The sequence below is a fragment of the Misgurnus anguillicaudatus genome, chromosome 12 (genome assembly GCF_027580225.2).
Source record: "Misgurnus anguillicaudatus chromosome 12, ASM2758022v2, whole genome shotgun sequence".
NCBI lineage: Eukaryota > Metazoa > Chordata > Actinopteri > Cypriniformes > Cobitidae > Misgurnus > Misgurnus anguillicaudatus.
In genome coordinates, this window is record NC_073348.2 from 24,674,838 (window position 1) to 24,692,739 (window position 17,902).

A 17,902-nucleotide genomic window follows, 5' to 3' on the forward strand; every position below is an offset into this window, starting at 1 on the left:
GTGAATACGATTATTTTAACAAAAGCATTGTTTGAGCAAGACAGTGCACCTGTCTGGTACAAACCTGTCTACCTCTCGCTGTCTCACAGGTTCAATAGGTCCATCTGCTGTTGATTATGTACACAACCAACCTTGTCAAGTGTCAAATAGTGAGAATTTTAATGCAGCTGTTATATTCAACGTCTGTTTTAACATGTAACATCAGAATAATAGTGGCTGACGTAAGGCTGTGTACAAAACTTAAAATGGATGTAGATATAACATACATAGCCTTAATATAGGCCTATCATTTATGTTTATAGAGCAAACATACAAAAATTAGCATAGCCTCAAAACAAAATATTTTAAGTATTTGGAAAACTGAAAAATCACTTTGTTATCAATGCTGCTGTACAAATAATCAAACAAATAAACAGGTACGCCAGCATTTCTTTTTTAAAAGATACTTAAAGGCATAGTTCACCCAAAAATGAAAAATTGGAAAACGTTGTTCCAAACCTGGATAAATGATATGCGTATATAAATAAACCTGTACAAATGATATAAATATATAAATAAACCTGTATAAATGAACCTGTATAAAATATAAACATTTATAAATAATATAAATATATAAATAAACCTGTATAAATGATATAAATATATAAATAAACCTGTATAAATGATATAAATATATAAATAAATCTGTATAAATTATATGAATATATAAATAAACCTGTACAAATTATATACATATATAAATACACCTATACAAATATTTAAACCTGTATAAATGATATAAATGAACCTGTATTAATATAAACATTTATAAATGATATAAATAAACCTGTATAAATGATATAAATATATAAATAAACCTGTATAAATTAACCTGTATAAATATAAACATTTATAAATGATATAAATATATTAATAAACCTGTATAAATTATATAAATATATAAATAAAGCTGTACAAATGATATGAAAATATAAATAAAGCTGTATAAATGATATAAAAATATAAATAAAGCTGTATAAATGATATAAATATATAAATAAAGCTGTATAAAAGATATAAGTATATAAATAAAGCTGTATAAATGATATAAATATATAAATAAAGCTGTATAAATGATATAAATATATAAATAAACCTGTATTAATGATATAAATATATAAATAAAGCTGTATAAATTATATGAATATATAAATAAAGCTGTATAAATGATATGAAAATATAAATAAAGCTGTATAAATGATATGAAAATATAAATAAAGCTGTACAACTGATATGAAAATATAAATAAAGCTGTATAAATGATATACATATATAAATAAAGCTGTATAAATGATATAAATATATAAATAAAGCTGTATAAATTATATAAATATATAAATAAACCTGTATAAAAATATAAGTATATAAATAAACCTGTATAAAAATATAAGTATATAAATAAACCTGTATTAATGATATAAATATATAAATAAAGCTGTATAAATGATATAAATATAAAAATAAACCTGTATAAATGATATAAATAAATAAATAAATAAAGCTGTATAAATGATATACATATAAACAGTGTTGGGGAAAGTTACTTTTAAAAGTAATGCATTACAATATTAAGTTACTCCCAAAAAAAGTAACTAATTGCATTACTTAGTTACTTTTCATGGAAAGTAAAGCTTACGTTACTTTTAGTTACTTTTGCGTTACTTTTTTTTGGCTAAAGCTTGATCTCTTTCAGGCCTTGCAGGTGTTTTTATGACTGAAAAGTTCTGCATTCAGAAATTGCATATTTCATCACAAAAATGTTAAATTCTGGCCTGCCATCTCAGTTTCTGACTCAAAGTGTTTCCACACAGGCACAGAGAGTGCATACGTTAAGTTTAATTTAGTACATATTTTTTAATCAAATTAATTAAACTAAAAAAGTAACTTGAGTTACTTTTTTGAAAAAGTAACTCAAATATTAATGTGTACATTTAAAAAGTAATGCGTTACTTTACTCGTTACTTCAGAAAAGTAATATTATTACGTAACTCAAGTTACTTGTAATGCGTTACCCCCAACACTGCATATAAATAAAGCTGTATACATTTATAAATATATAAATAAACCTGTATAAATGATATAAATATATAAATAAAGCTGTATAAATGATATAAATATATAAATAAAGCTGTATAAATTATATGAATATATAAATAAAGCTGTATAAATATATAAATAAAACTTTATAAATGATATAAATATATAAATAAAGCTGTATAAATGATATAAATATATAAATAAACCTGTGTAAATTATATGATAATATAAATAAAGCTGTATAAATATATAAATAAAGCTTTATAAATGATATAAATATATTAAAAAAAGCTGTATAAATGATATAAATATATAAATAAAGTTGTATAAATGATATAAATAAACCTGTATTAATTTTATGAATATATAAATAAACAGGTATAAATTATATAAATATATAAATAAACTTGTATAAATATATAAATATAAACATGTATAAATGATATAAATATATAAATAAACCCATATAAATGATATAAATATATAAATAAACCTGAATAACTGATATAAATGATATAAATAAACCCGTATAAATATATAAATAAACCTGTATAAATATATAAATATATAGACTGTTTCATTGAACGCATGTGCGTTGTTGCAGTTACGCGTCTGTGCGGACTTTAACTTCCAGTCTCTGTCTGTTTAATGGTAGTGGCTAAACTGATCTCTGGATCAAATGCCTCGTCAAAAATAACAAATGTTTTGGTTCCCTAAAGACGAGGGGAGACGACGATCATGGATAACAGCTATGTGAAGTGAGGTTTGACACATTGTATACATTATATAGTACACATTTTAACATTAGCTCAGTGTAGTTTTTAATACACTTTAGCTATGATTTGAACTAAGGTTGTTGTTGTTTATTTTGCTTGTTATCAGAAATAAACTACTCTAAAATTACTCTATTGTAATTGATTCTTGAGTTTACTGGAAGTTACCAAAACCGTTTGTTTTTGTTGTTACTGCTGAAACGTCTATAAATAAACCTGTATAAATGATATAAATAATCCTGTATACATTTCTTTGTTCTGTTCAACACAAAGGAAGAGACTCTGAGCAATGTTTGTAACCAAACCGATCATAAGCTCCATTGACTTCCATGGTATGTTTTCCTACCATGGAAGTCAATAGTGCCCCAAAAATGCTTGATTACTAACTTCCTCAAAATATCTTCATTTGTGTTTAACAGAACAAAGAAATGTGAACTATCCCTTTAAAGTAAAAAAGTCTCAAATTTATGCATTAACTGTGTTAAACGTATCGGATAATGCACTTTTTGGACCATGGGAACTTTGCGAAGCTATCTTTCATCTTCAAACAGAGCCAGAGAAAAATGGGGAGAGATAAAGCGAACGAAATACAGTACGTGATGTTCTCAGAGTGGTAAAGATGTTTGCGCATGCACTGGTGGTTCTCCACGATGAAGAGATTGTTTCCTACATTCTCCAGATGAGATGCTCCTCATCTCTTTCTCTGTATGTTTGAAAGAAGGAACATGAAGATGAAAGGCAACTGAAGTGTTTGAAAAATGGACTTTGAAATAGAAAAGGTCCTGAACAGCTTGCGTAAGAGACGGAAGGTAGATGAAAGTAAGGAAGATGGATTAAAAGCGAACAATGCACGAGTAGCTCAGACAATGATTGGTCAACATCGAATCCAGCACCAGCAGCGAACCCATTAGAAATAAGCCTACTGTACTAATATAGGCCTACTGATGTACATGTTGTGTGACAAAACACAAACTTTGCAGTTCTGAAAAAAGTTTATAAAAGTTTATAACCAAATTTAACATATATGAATAGATAGGTTTCAAAACACAATTTAAGTCATCACCTTTTTACCTTAAAATAATCATTCAAGTTATCAACAGATACATAAAAAATGCATTAAAAATCCACTTGTAAGCATGATCGTATTGATTGACAGTGCATACAGTATATGCCATGATAACAGAGATGATAAGATGATACGAGAGATAAGAGAAAGAGACGGCACATTAGAGGTTGCATTATGATGCTAAATGGATGGAGAGCCGATTGTAAATATTCACATTTGCATTATGACAAGGAAATGTATGTGCTTGCAATACGAAACTCTGCATTAAGCTTTTGCACTGTTAACGCAGCTAGCTAAACTGATAAGAAAAAATTGCAAATAAATGCAATAAACAAAAATGAACGCAAATTAGTATGCAAATTTTATAGTGATGTCATTGCGGTAAGATTTTGAGTGCAGCCATTTCAACAAAGTCGGAAGATTTTTGAATAAACATTTACTTTACCAAAACATTACATAGATGATCACGCCTATTTACTTAATAAAATACAGTCTAATATATTTATTATCCCCCATCATAAGAATGTTAAATTAATTTACATATAAAACTCTTTCATGCAAGGTCTCAAGAGATTATGACACCGCAAGTTCACTGCATTACCCTTCCTCAGAGCAGTAAAAGCAGCGCACATCTGTTTTTACAGTAACCTTCATAAAGAAAAAACACCTTGAAAGATATAACCAGCAATAGAAATCAGCCTTTGTGTTGCATGGAAAGCTTCGTCAGATTAAAACTTCTATCAAACATCTCTGATTCACTTCCATTTTATCCCTCATTAAAATATTTTGTGCAATGTCCAAATATAGACAGTTTGTTTAAAGCCATCAGCGTTGAACTCAAAACTAACAGAATGTTAGCAGTGGTCAAAGGGGACTTATAAACTGTTAAAGAAAATAACTCTAATAAGATTTTAGACATTTATCTACCGATGAAAGGGCACCATATCCTCATGTGGTTACCCCAGACGTGTCCATCTTTGAAAACTGACAACTTCTTTTTTCAGAGGGTTCAGTTTGCTGTTGTTTTCTAGAAGTCTCCCAAGACATGCAAATGAATCATGAATCAACGTTTGATGCTTCTATCAGACAAGCGAACCTCATGAAACTCTCGAGAAATGTCAGGGTGATGTTTCAAACAAGTTTGCATGATGAAAATAACGCCTCTTATTGTGTTATGGCCTGAAGATTTGACTTATTTTGTATTACAGTAATGAGTTACTGCAACTCATCACTATAGTCAATACAGTTGAAATTACTTATAAATCCAAGTTGATTAAAGGGACACTCCACTTTTTTTTAAATATATACTCATTTTCCAGCTCCCATAGAGTTAAAAATTGGATTCTTACCTTTTTGGAATTCATTCAGCTGATCTCCAGGTCCGGCGGTACCACTTTCAGCATAGCTCAGCACAATCCATTGAATCTGATTAGACCATTAGCATTAGGGATGCACGATATATCCGCTGACATATCGTTATCGGCCGATAACTGCTTATTTTTAATATTATCGGTTATCGGTTTGATAGCAAAATTAGGCCGGTAAATGAAAGCCGATAAATTATGGATTATTTTGGTTTGTTGAACCACTTCACTTGCTCATCGCTGGCCATGTGGAGTTTTGATTGGTGCTTTCTGTGACATAGTACAAAGATGACACGTGTTGCGGGCTTAAGAAGAGTATGCTAGTCTAGCGCAAAGACAAGATGTCCGCGGTCAGCGAGTTTTTCATTGTAAAAATAATATGAATATTTATCGGCCTATAGATATCGGTTATCGGCCCCCAAATCTAAAGAGTTATCGGTTATTGGTATCGGCCAAAATTTCCATATCGGTGCATCCCTAATTAGCATCATGCTAAAAATGACCAAAGAGTTTCAATATTTTTCCTATTTAAAACTTGACTCTTCTGTAGTTATACATCGTGTACTAAGACCGACAGAAAATTCAAAGTAGTGATTTTTTTTAGGCCGATATGGCTAGGAACTATACTCTCATTCACTGAAAAAAAGATTTATTCAATTTACTAAATTTTTTAAGGTAAGTCGTCGCAATCAATTTATTTAAGGTACATTTAAACAAAAGTTTTATGTTTTGTTTTTCAATTTTTTTTGTTTAAATGTATAAATAAATCGATTGCAACCACTTACCTTAAAAAATGGAGTAAATTGAATGAATCATTTTTTTCAGTGTTTCGGCGTAATAATCAAGGACTTTGCTGCCATAGCATTACTATTTTGGGCGCTGCGTAATATCATTACGGTTTTTGAGAGTGTTTAAATAAACCTGTACAAATATCTGAAGATATTTTGAGCAATGTTTTGTAGCTCAGACAATGTTTGGGCAACATCGGATGAAAAAAAACGTAATGTTTCTGAAAACACGCTTGCTCGGTTTCTATGCACAATACAATTTGTGCTCACTTTGCAATGTTAGCGTTAAAAATGACCCTGCCATTTCTTTATGAGATTTCCTCAGACGGAGAGCAAAACTCGGCAAAATAAATGTTGGCAGATGCCCCTTAGGAAGTGCCGATATTAAAATACACTTCACGATGCTCATAAAACAAACACAGCTCTTATATCTGCCAACCAATGTGTTGTTTTATTGTCTTGGTTGAACTATGCCTCCTCTCTGAATATTTTGGAGAGTTACCATAGACAGGCTTTTGCTTTTGGCTTTTGGATGCAGGGCTGTGAGGTTTCAGCACTAAGGTGCTTGTGACTTCATAAACCAGAGGGTCATAAAGTCAAGCAGGGACTCCGACAGTTCTCACTGAGAGACTACGACCTTCCTCCACCCTAGGCTGATTTGTGGTCAACAGGAGCACTTTTAAACCCTGGGTGTATATGTCTGTTCTGGGACTATTGGGTGTGTTTTGAAGGTCAGGTGGAGTTCAGGCATCCAGACTGCTTTGGTTTTCGCATGCATATGCTGCTATTTTTGGCAGTCCTGATGCTTATTCTGTCATCGGTTCTGATCAGCCGTTCCATGCCTGACAGCAGATATCTGCGATTTCATTTCCTCTTTCTCTTTCGTCGCATCTTTTCCTCTCTCTCAAGAGACGCGATCGTCTCTCGTCGGTCTTCTCGTTGCACCCGGGCTTCATCATTAATAATCTTTTGTATCTCCAAACCAAACACTGTGGAATCTGCAAACAAGTCTGCAGTCTTTTCTTGGATTATTAATTGGCAATATGTAAACATGTCACGGTATATTTGAACAGCGTTCACGGAGGCAGGGTCTCCTTTGACTCTCTGAGGTTTATCCTGCAGTGGCATCATGGGTAAATTCATTTGCATGATGATTGGACTCTGTCATCTGTAATGATACCCAAGGGTACTGTACATTTGCTGTATAGACACAGCAAGATTACTTAGAGTTTGCAGCAAACATGCATTGTGTGTTTTTGTTCAACTAAAGCGGTCAGCAGTTTGCATACTTTTCTCAGTGTGTGAACTTTTCTGCATCAATGCAATACCTGCATGACCTACAGTACTGCATTTGCTGAAATGTGCAGTTTACGACCAGAACAACAAAGGACAGTTTCAGGTCCTTCCAAAGGAATGTGTTATTGCTCAGAGTTTGCTCTTGTATAGCTCAGTTGATGTTGTTCAGTTGTTTTTCATTTAACCATCAGTATGGTTTCAGATCTTTCTTTTAAATTTGCTTAGGAGAAATAGAAATGGGAACAAATGAGACGATTGTTAAAATGCATTAGAGTATGGAGTTTTTAAGCTATTGTCGAATATATAGGTTAAAGAAATCTGTATTTGGGTAAATGTAATGGATAATGTTTGACTTTACATTTAAATCTTTAATAATACTGACTTTTGATCGCAGACTTTGCAAATCTAAGCTCAGTTTGTGACACTATTGAGATCATTTGAAAGTCTAAGAGACATTTGTGAGATTTCTGGGGGTTTTTCTCAACAGAAACATCTGAGATGCAGGAGACTTAAGCAAAAGGTTCAATTTATTTTAATTGATGTCTATAATTGGGTATTTAAAGTGATACTGGTCCCTGTTTTTACGGTTTCAGCAGTTACAACATACACAAGTATGGCTTTCGTGGTCATCACGTAACTTCCGGCAAACTCGGCTAAGAATAAATAACAGCAAAGTCCTTTTAAAGAAGTTTATTTATATACAGTAACAAGCAAAATAAACAACACATAGATTACCTTGAAAACCAAAACATTTGTTATTTTCGATGAGGTATTTATTCAAGAGTTCAGTTTAGCAACTAGTCAGACCATTAAACAAACAGAAACCGGAAGTAAAGTTGTGACCAGAGGCGTGAAAAAAACGTATGCGCTTTTCTAAGCGGATTTAAAAGAGGAACTATATTTTATGGCGTAATAGCTCTTTTGGGAGTACTTCGACTCGGCGCAGTAACACCCTCCCTCTTCCATTATGAGAGTGAGAAGGGGAGCGGAGTCGAAGTACTCCCAAAAGTGCTGTTACGACATAAAATATAGTTCCTCTTTTAAATCCGCTTAGAAAAGCGCTACGTTTTTTTTTTGTACCACCAAACTTGCTCGTATAACTACTCGTCTTAAATAGGAAAAACGGTGATGTGTTTGGTCACTTCTAACTTTATCTCTAAATGGTACCATTGAATGAATGGGGCTAAGCTAAATGCTATCGAAGCATCGCAGCGCGCTCCAGCGCTTACGTGCACACACAGATGATAGAGGGATGTATCAACAATTCTTAGTTAAGGTAATAACATATTTTAATATTGAAAATGAGTAGACTATTCCTTTAAGTTACTCCCTTTTCTTAAAAATCAAGTAATATTTTGAAAGGTGCAGTAGAATGTAAAACTGTATTTACCTAGGCATAGATGAATAATACGAATATATAAATAATAGTTGCACAACTCTGACCGAACTCTCTGCTTCTCACCAGGGGCTTCTCGGGTGCTGCGAGCAAATCACTCCGCCCAAGTAGCAGTGCTTCGTCGTCAGAGAATATAGTTCCCAGTATGTATGCTGTTAAAAGATAGCTGTGTCTCATATGACCTTGTTATTTGTACACGGTGTGACTATACAAATCACAACACATAAATAGGAAAATGTTCGCGTTATTTTGTCACTTATTGGGAGCTGGAGCCATTCACTTCCAGACTTTGTGCTAAGCTAAGCTAGCAGAGGCTCCGTCAGACAGAGTTACAGCACGCACGGAAATGAGAAAGGTATGTTTGGACTTATCTAACTCGGGGGGGATACGGTGAAAAAGCTAAATTCCCAAAATCTGGACGTGTTCCTTTAACACACTTTAGTGCCCCAGTGTGACCACATTTGAAGTGCCCCCCCCCCCAAAAAAAATAAAACTCAAGTCATTTAGGGCGCAGTCACAAGCCGCCACTGGTTCTGATTCTGATCGGTAACAAAAGTTATTTATAACAAAAGTAGCAATTATTTAAGATTTCTGCTCAAAATTTTGTATTTTTGAAGAAACCTATCTATATTTGAGAGGTTATAAAAAGAGAACAAATAAAGATAGGATTAACATTTTTTTCCAGTTTTGGTTGTTTATTTGTTTAAAAGCAGATGGTCTGTTCTTTTATGTTTAATAAATTGTATGTTTATATATTTATAGAAGAACATTTTCCTGGAAGCATTTTGTGAAACATGTGAAAATCTGAAAAAAATGCCAGCGGGCAAGTCCTGTAGACCATTTTATGCTTAAGGGCAAATCCTAGAGTTGTTAAAAGACATGTGAAACCGTCTCTGGATAAGTTTTGAACTTAATAAAGCCACCTTCTATGTAGATCAGAGGCGTCATGCCCATTCAAACTGAGGTGGCACATGTCCCCTTGTTTTTTTGAGCCAAATGGATTTTCCATGCAACCTCAAAATCAAAGAAACGTCAATTAATCTGTTATTTGTCTTTTAATCTGTTTAATATGCACAATATTATCAATTCTGTGCTGAATCCTTGTCACTTTTCGGAGATTTTCACCGTTTTGATCATGTTACATTACTTTATTCTGGCGGCAGACACTGCAGACAGCGCCATCGCAGAAGTCATCAGCGTCTGAGCGTGCTCTCGAACTCTTTGCTGTTGCATTTTGCTATCTGAGGAATAAAACTTGTTAGAAATGCTCACAACATTTCCAACCCACAGTATGGTAATGTGCAGTTAACCTCCTCTGTGTAGAAAATGTATGGTTTAAAATGTGACAGTCTCGACGTTATATTAGTAGATTTCTAGACTCATCTTGGTACAACACCAACGTTCGCCAGAGTTCACGGGGCGCGCAATCACGCATGCTCACATATGAGGTAAAATTTGATGCAATAATGCGTTCCTCTAAAAATTTTATCTACAAAATTTTTAAATCAATATTGAACATTTAAAATCAATCACGTGGCTATAGCTTATGTCATTTTCATTGTTTATATACTTAATGGATTTTAAATTACATAAATTTTATAGGATAATGCAGTTGTTGCATTTAAACAAGTCATTTATTAAAACTTAAATAAATAAAACATGCCATTTCAGATGTAAATATGATACCAATATGTCATTTTTCCAATTGAATAGTATTTGATATGAAAGTTAGTCAACACTTTTATTTTTTAGATTTTTGCATGAAAGCAGGGGTGTTCAGATTGTTAAAAATGTAAGTGTCATGAAAAAGACTGAAAGCTGGGGTCCGGAGCCCCGAGGGGGGCCGCGAGATGGTGCCAGGGGGGCCCCAGTTTTAAAAAAACATTCATTTATCATGAATTCTGTGTAATTAAACCAAATAAAAATAAGGCTACTTATCAACAGCACTACTTTGTATAACTTAAAATGTTTTGTTTAATTAAAAAATAAATTTTAGAACAGTTTTTGTCATAAATTTTCTTTGGGGGGGGGGCCACGAAGGAATGCACCGTACACAAGGAGGGCCTCATTCGGAAAAAGTTTGAGAACCACTGCTCTATAATATTTCGTTTGATGTCTGTGTATGCACAAATTTCTGTGAGCTGTGCACACTGTGCCCTCTTAAAAAATTGGTGCATGACGCCCCTGATGTAGATATCAGAGAACAATTTAACATATCATTTCAATGCATTCTTTGGCACCTTTAAGTTGAAATAACTCAGTAGCATGCTTCTGAAAACATATTTGTTGCATATGCATACATTCCATTAAAAAGCAGTATATAGTACACTGTAAAAAGTGAAAAAAATATTGGTTTTCAACTTATAGATTTAAGTAAAAATGATAGTTAAATAAAGTAAAAAAATAGGTGTTACCAATTGAAATAATTTTTTTAAGTTAATCCAACTTTTCACTTTTATATTGTATAAACTAAATCACATTAATTAGCACAGACTGCACTCGATAAGATTAAAACTACCATTCCTTAAAGCCGTAGTAGACAAACATTAAATCACAGATCATAAGTCAAGTGGGAGGGACCAACAGCAGCTGCACAACAGTTGCCATGTAAAGGATTACAATTTGAGATTAGACACAACATCTAACACGAGTGAGAGTGGGTGAGAGAGAGAGAGAGAGAAAATGTGAAGCATGGTCACTCATTTGCTCTTACACGATCTCCTGATTCTAATCACCTTCTTAATGAATCAAAACCTGTTTGATCCACATCTGCACTTTTAATGTTGTCGGACTGTGAGGTTGTGTGCATGTGTGGGATTGTGTACTGTTGTATAATAACCTTTGCATGACCTCTCTGCCCGTCTCTGTCGCTTCTCTCTGCTCTTCTCCTCCTCTGCTCCTCCTATCTAATTACACATCTACTGTACAGTTGTCACGTAGTTCAACCATCTGATGACCTGAATAAAAGCAATTAAATACAGAGCTCTCGCTCCCCTTCCCTCCCACAAGTGTTCTCCTCTTTTCTTCCGTGCCCTCCTTCTCGCTCCTCACTGAAATGTTAATTCCTTAAAGCGCGGTGAGAAAACAAGGCCAACGATGTCATTATGGAAATGTCATTACCGGCTTTCACCCATGACATTTGATGCGTGCGTTCACTGTGCGCTGCTTTAACAGCAGTGGGAAATAAACGAATGCGATATTATGAACACCTAAATGGTCATACAACACCATGGTAATTACTAAACAGAAGCTTATGAACTATAGATGTCCCGTGATGAAATCTTCTCATATTTGGCATGTGGTTTCATCACTGTTTTGCATAAACACATGAATGCAGAAGGGTGAATTTCATTTAAAAAATGTTGAGGTCATGTTTCCCTTCTAAAATCATAAAAAATATATTTGCATAAAGAAAATGAGGCATTGTGCATTGTGAATTAAGCAAGCTGCCACCCACCTCCACATTGTCTTTACAGTAATTCGGTGATTTTGCTTTTGTACTTTTTGTAATTCCCATTATTGTCAGTATTGAATTTCATTAGAATTTCATTGTTGCTGCATTTAAATAATGAATAATGTGAACAATACTTGGGATAATGTTAATATTTTTTCATATGACAATGTGAATTTCTTTTGACAATATGGTCAGTAAAATTGGGGAAAATGAACTATCAAAGGGAAAAGTTGAATCAACTTAAAAAATTACTTTAATTAGCAACACCTAAAAAAATACTAAAAATGTTTTTTCAACTTACATTTTTTACTTAAACATGTAAGTAAAGAAAACATAATTTTTTTTATTCAAGTTGATCCAACTTTTCACTTTTTATAGTGTAAATATCACAATGCAAAAACTTTATTATTATTTCATCTTAATAATCCAGAAAACATTTACATTTAGGCATTGTGCATATGTTTTTATTCAAAGTAACTTACAAAAGTGAGGAAAATAAATATTAGCAGCACACAGAACTACACTGCACAAATTTAAAGTGAGGGTCTACTTAAAAAAATCCTTAAATTGGTAACACTTAAAAAAATTCTATTTTGTTCCTTTTTTATTTTTTCACTTTCTTTCTCTCTCACACACACACACACACACACACACACACACAAACACAAAAAATACTTCAGTTGGTAGCACTAGCACCTAAAACTTTCCAACTTTAGTTTTTCACTTAAAGTGAGAACATTTACTACATTTCAGCTTCAAGCTAAATATAATTTATGTCTTTAATTGAAATGTAATTCAGACCTGCTTCTACGAGTTTAGTTAGATTCACACATAAAAGAAGAACAATAAAGCACAATAAACAAAACTTTTTTTAACTAAAATGCTAGAAAGACATCTTGTGTGTTCCCCTTGCCACTGTCGCGTTCCTTCGGTCTTGTCTTGAAGCGCAGCAGATGGTTCATTCTTCATGGATATCAGGTCACAAGTGTGACATCTCTCCTCCAATAGTCTTTTCTTCTAAAATGACTATTGTAAACCCATTATGACTAAAGAGCCTGCAGTTGGCAGATTAAAGGGGCACCTGCTCGCCCTCCGAGTGCCACAGCGGGGGACGCTGAGCCGTGCCCTGTGAGCGCTCTGTGCCCGGATGGCGGCAGGGAGACAAGGACTTGACCTTCTGCTGAACAATGAGAGAAATTTGTTAGGAAAAAAGACCTGAGAAATAATTATATCGGCTCTCACAGCCAACTGAAGTGAAAATTGAAAAGATGGTTGAGTTTGTCTCCTGACACATCCTGGAGAGAAAGAGAAAGAGGAAATTGGGGTGCGTTCACACAACAGAACAGATTTTAAAAGATATTCATTGTTTTGTTTCATTTTGTTTGTTGTTTTTTTCCATTTGGTCCATTTTTCTTATTTGCTGAGTAATGAGTCTGAAAGTCTCGGTAGTGATTAGAATCAGTCCAAAAAGAAGTGAATGTTTTTAAGCATAACTGTTAACTAAACATATTCTCGCTTTTATACTTTTCTTGATAATCATCAAAACTGCTAATGAAATGTTACGTCTCCACTTGACAGATGATGACTTTTGCGCTTATCTGAGTGATAAAAAGAGCTAAATTAGGTACAAGTAAACCTCTGAAGTTACAATAACATCCCACCGTAAATGCATTTGCCAAGGATCAATGTTATCTCTGAATAGACATGTAATTGGGTGAGGACCCTAAATAGAGATCAGGTGTTTTTAATCTCAGAGCCAATCAGTGCGTTATTCTCAATCTACAGCCTCAGCTGCCACATGATTGCTCTGTTCAATAAGAAAATAAAACTGCCCAATTTATTTTCTGTGATTTGCTGAAACACGTTTGTCTTTCTGGGTTTTGCTGGTCTTGTCTGTATACTCATTGAAATAAAAGTACTTGTGTACTAATGGCAATATATAAGGGCTCATGTATACTCATGAAGGTACTCATCTATGCACATGGAAATACCCATGTAAAGTATACTTGAGGAAGTACTCATCTATGCTCATGGAAGTATAATTACCCATGTACAGTATACTCATGGAAGTATAAGTACTCATGTATACTGATGAAACTACTCATCTATGCTCATGGACGTACCCATGTACAGTATACTTGTTTGAAGTACTCGTGTATACTCATGAAAGTACTTATCTTTGCTCATGGAAGAATAAGTACCCATGAACAGTATACTCGTGAAAGTTTAAGTACTCATCTAAACTCATGGAAGTATTTGTCCTTGCTCATAGAAGTACTCATGTATACTCATGAAAGTACCCATGTATAGTAAACTCCTGGAAGTAAAAATACTCATGTACACTGATGAAAGTACTCATCTTTATACTCATGGACGAACCCATGTACAGTATACTTGTGGAAGTACTAATCTTTGCTCATGGAATAATAAGTACCCATGGACAGTATACTTGTGGAAGTATAAGTACTCATCTATACTCATGAAAGTACTCATCTATGCACATGGAAGTACTCATGTATACTCATGGAAGTGTTCATCTTTGCTCATAGAAGTACTCATGTATACTCATGAAAGTATAAGTACCCATGTACAGTATACTCATGGAAGTATAAGTACTCATGTATACTGATGAAAGTACTCATCTATGCTCATGGACATATTCAATTCAATTCAATTTAATTCAATTCATGTACAGTATACTTGTGGAAGTACTCATCTTTGCTCATGGAAGAATAAGTACCCATGTACAATATACTTGTGAAAGTACTCATGTATACTCATGGAAGTATTCATCTTTGCTCATAGAAGTACTCATGTATACTCATGAAAGTACTTATCTATGCTCATGGAAGTACTAACTAATACTCATAAAAGTACTCATCTACGCTCATAGCAGAGTGAGTACCCATGTACAGTATACTTTACTCATCTTTACTCATGGAAGTATAAGTACTCATGTACTGTATACTCGAAGAAGTATTCATCTATGCTCGTGGAATTACTCATGTAAAGTATATGTCACAGGTCAAGAAGCGGACCACCCCTGTCGCGGGTCACACTCCTCCTATTTCCACCCCGAGGGGGTCCCAAAACACCCCAATGACCAGACAGACAAAGCAATAAAATTTAACAAGTTTTATTAAATATTGAAAAAAAACATATGGGGAGAATTTAAAAAAAGGGATTTTCAGTCCTTCGGGGTCACGGGCACACACCGGGAAGGGGCATTCGGGTCTACGAGGCTCTGGGCGTGCAGGTGAGTATGCAGAGGGGCACACTGGATCCTTTCTTTGTGCGTACGGTGAGTATACAGAGGGGACAACTGGGTCTTCACTCTAGACGTACAGGGGTGGGTTCACAGGTAAATAGCTTATAGCTCTGGCATACGGATGTGTTCGAAAGTAGGTGGATCTTCACTCTGGATTTACAGGGGTGGCGTCACAGGTAAGGACTTTTAGATTTGGGGCATACAGGGGCGTACTCTCAGGTAAGTGGCTTTTTTATGTTGGCTCTACAGTGGGTATACAAGAACACAGAATGCATTCAACTCACAGACCCTCAAAGAGATGGACGACAGGCCTTGGCCTCTTTGGAGCTTGGGGAACTGGAGAGGATGTGTTCAACTTAGCATTAGTGACCTCTTTGTCCTTAACAATACTCCCACGACGACTCAAAGCCTTTGGCTCCAAACTGCAAAACTAGTAGTAGACAGACTCAAAGCATTACTTCACAATGTATATAACTTCAGTGAATGCAGGGAGAAAAGATACACCACCTCTTGACCTCAAACAAGGGTAGATGGGGGGTATGGATCGGACACTGCTGCTCGTTGGACCTACCACGGCCACGGCCGCCGCCACCACACTGGGTGGGTTCAGGTCAGTTGTTTATACCAGGCCCGTGTGTAGACAAGTACCGGAGTCGAACGCTTCCCTCTCCTCTCTTCCAACCCACGGGACAAGAGATCTAGACAGGGGCGAACTTCTAGAAGGACTTCACAGTAGGTCAACATACACAGAGGTCACACAGTTGTTACTTCATACAGCAGGTAATACTTCTCACCGTTAACGTCCTTTCCCACACTATTCACACTGTTCCTTACTCGTTGACGTTGCCTCACCACCTCCGGGTGCGGGAAAGAGGGTCAGGAGTTATAAGCGGGCGTACATAAAAAGATGGTCACTGTCAGCACAGCGTACGTTCTCCTCAACAGGATTTCCTTCTCGGCCTAAAGAGTGAATGCAGACAACAGGGACACGGCACAGCACTACAATCTTCAGGTGTACACACGTCAAAAACAGACTCACCCACTGCACTTCACACACTCTAGTGAATTAAGGTCGGCACTCTACGTTTGGACCGAGGGTTCGTCCAGGGAAAAATCGAAACTCGCTGACATGGCGAGTGGCCCAGAGTAAGCGTCGCAGCCACAGCAGGATAAGGTGCCCCCAGTCCAACTGGTATTTGGCTCACCCACAAATCCTTCCCACCGTGGGGCCGCTTACACAATGTTTCACAACTCAAAGAAATGCTGATGTTCCCATATTCAAAGTAAGGCTCATAGACATGATGGTAATTCAATGTACTCACAAGTCTGTTGATACTATTTTCCTCTCCTTGAATGCAGCTACTCACACAAACACAGCCGGAAGGATGATATCCACTTGACACCAGATCCTCTCCTCTCACTTATCTTCGGGGTAAACGATCTTTCCACAAAGGTAACACAGATTAACAAAGCTCTTCATCCAACAAAGTTTTCCGTTGTTCAAAACTGTATATTCTTGTTTGTCCGATCTATCCACAACACATCCGTCTCACTTCCTCTCCAAACGCCCAATCACTCCGTTCTACCCACAGTATCTGCTGGAAGTCAACTTCCTCCTTTTCGTCTCCTTCAGCCCCGTACTCTTTCCGCTCGCTTTCATGCGATCGCCGGATCAACGGGCCTTCCCGAAGTAAGTTCGCCCCGAAATCAACCGCACCCTTCCGGTTTCTCAATGCACTATTTATGTGCCTTCTCTTCATGCGATCGCCCAATCATGAATCGCCACACTCATTTCCACACCTGTTGCTAATAAAACCAAATTTGGGTTGCCATAGAGCTCCTGGAAGTGAGTGGTGTTTGAAAATCACAGTCCGGGCGGAACTTCTCTCCATCATTTTTGGTTCCGCCCTTCAAAAGTCACTCCGTGACATATACTCATGGAATCACTAATCTAAACTCATGGATCTATAAGTACTCATGTACAGTATACTTAGTGGAAGTATAAGTACTCATGTATGCTGGAATATAATATACTTGAAGTATACTAGAAGTTCTTGTGAAGGGCTTTTCTACTCCGTGAAGCATTAATCCATGTATTATTTGGCTTTCCTTAACATCAGACATCAGGATGAGAGAGCTGGTGTGTTTGATGTAGTAGGTGCCTTTGGAGAGATTTCGAACATTGTAGCTTACTAATTTGAAAAGTATCACATAAAATGCTTCTAGTGAACCAGAAACGTCCAAGGTTACAAAACCTGACAAGGCAAGGTTACAAAAAGCATTTATTTTTATCTTTGACATTCTAAAATCATGATTTCTTCCTCACCCGCCGACCTCCGCTTGATAATTGGATAACACATCTTGGCTAAAACACTGTGTCCATCTGCGGCAAATCGAGTGAGATTCAGAAATTGAATTGGA

At 35.4% G+C, this 17,902-nt stretch overlaps 1 long non-coding RNA gene across 1 annotated transcript in view; it reads right to left on the minus strand.

Annotated features, from left to right (window-relative positions):
- Positions 1 to 12,874: 12,874 nt before the first annotated feature.
- Positions 12,875 to 17,902, minus strand: part of LOC129447052 (uncharacterized) — a 64,583-nt gene continuing 59,555 nt past the window's right edge. The window contains exon 4 of the long non-coding RNA XR_008645362.2: positions 12,875 to 13,393. This is a non-coding gene — a long non-coding RNA (uncharacterized lncRNA). The remainder of the gene's footprint in view (positions 13,394 to 17,902) is intronic.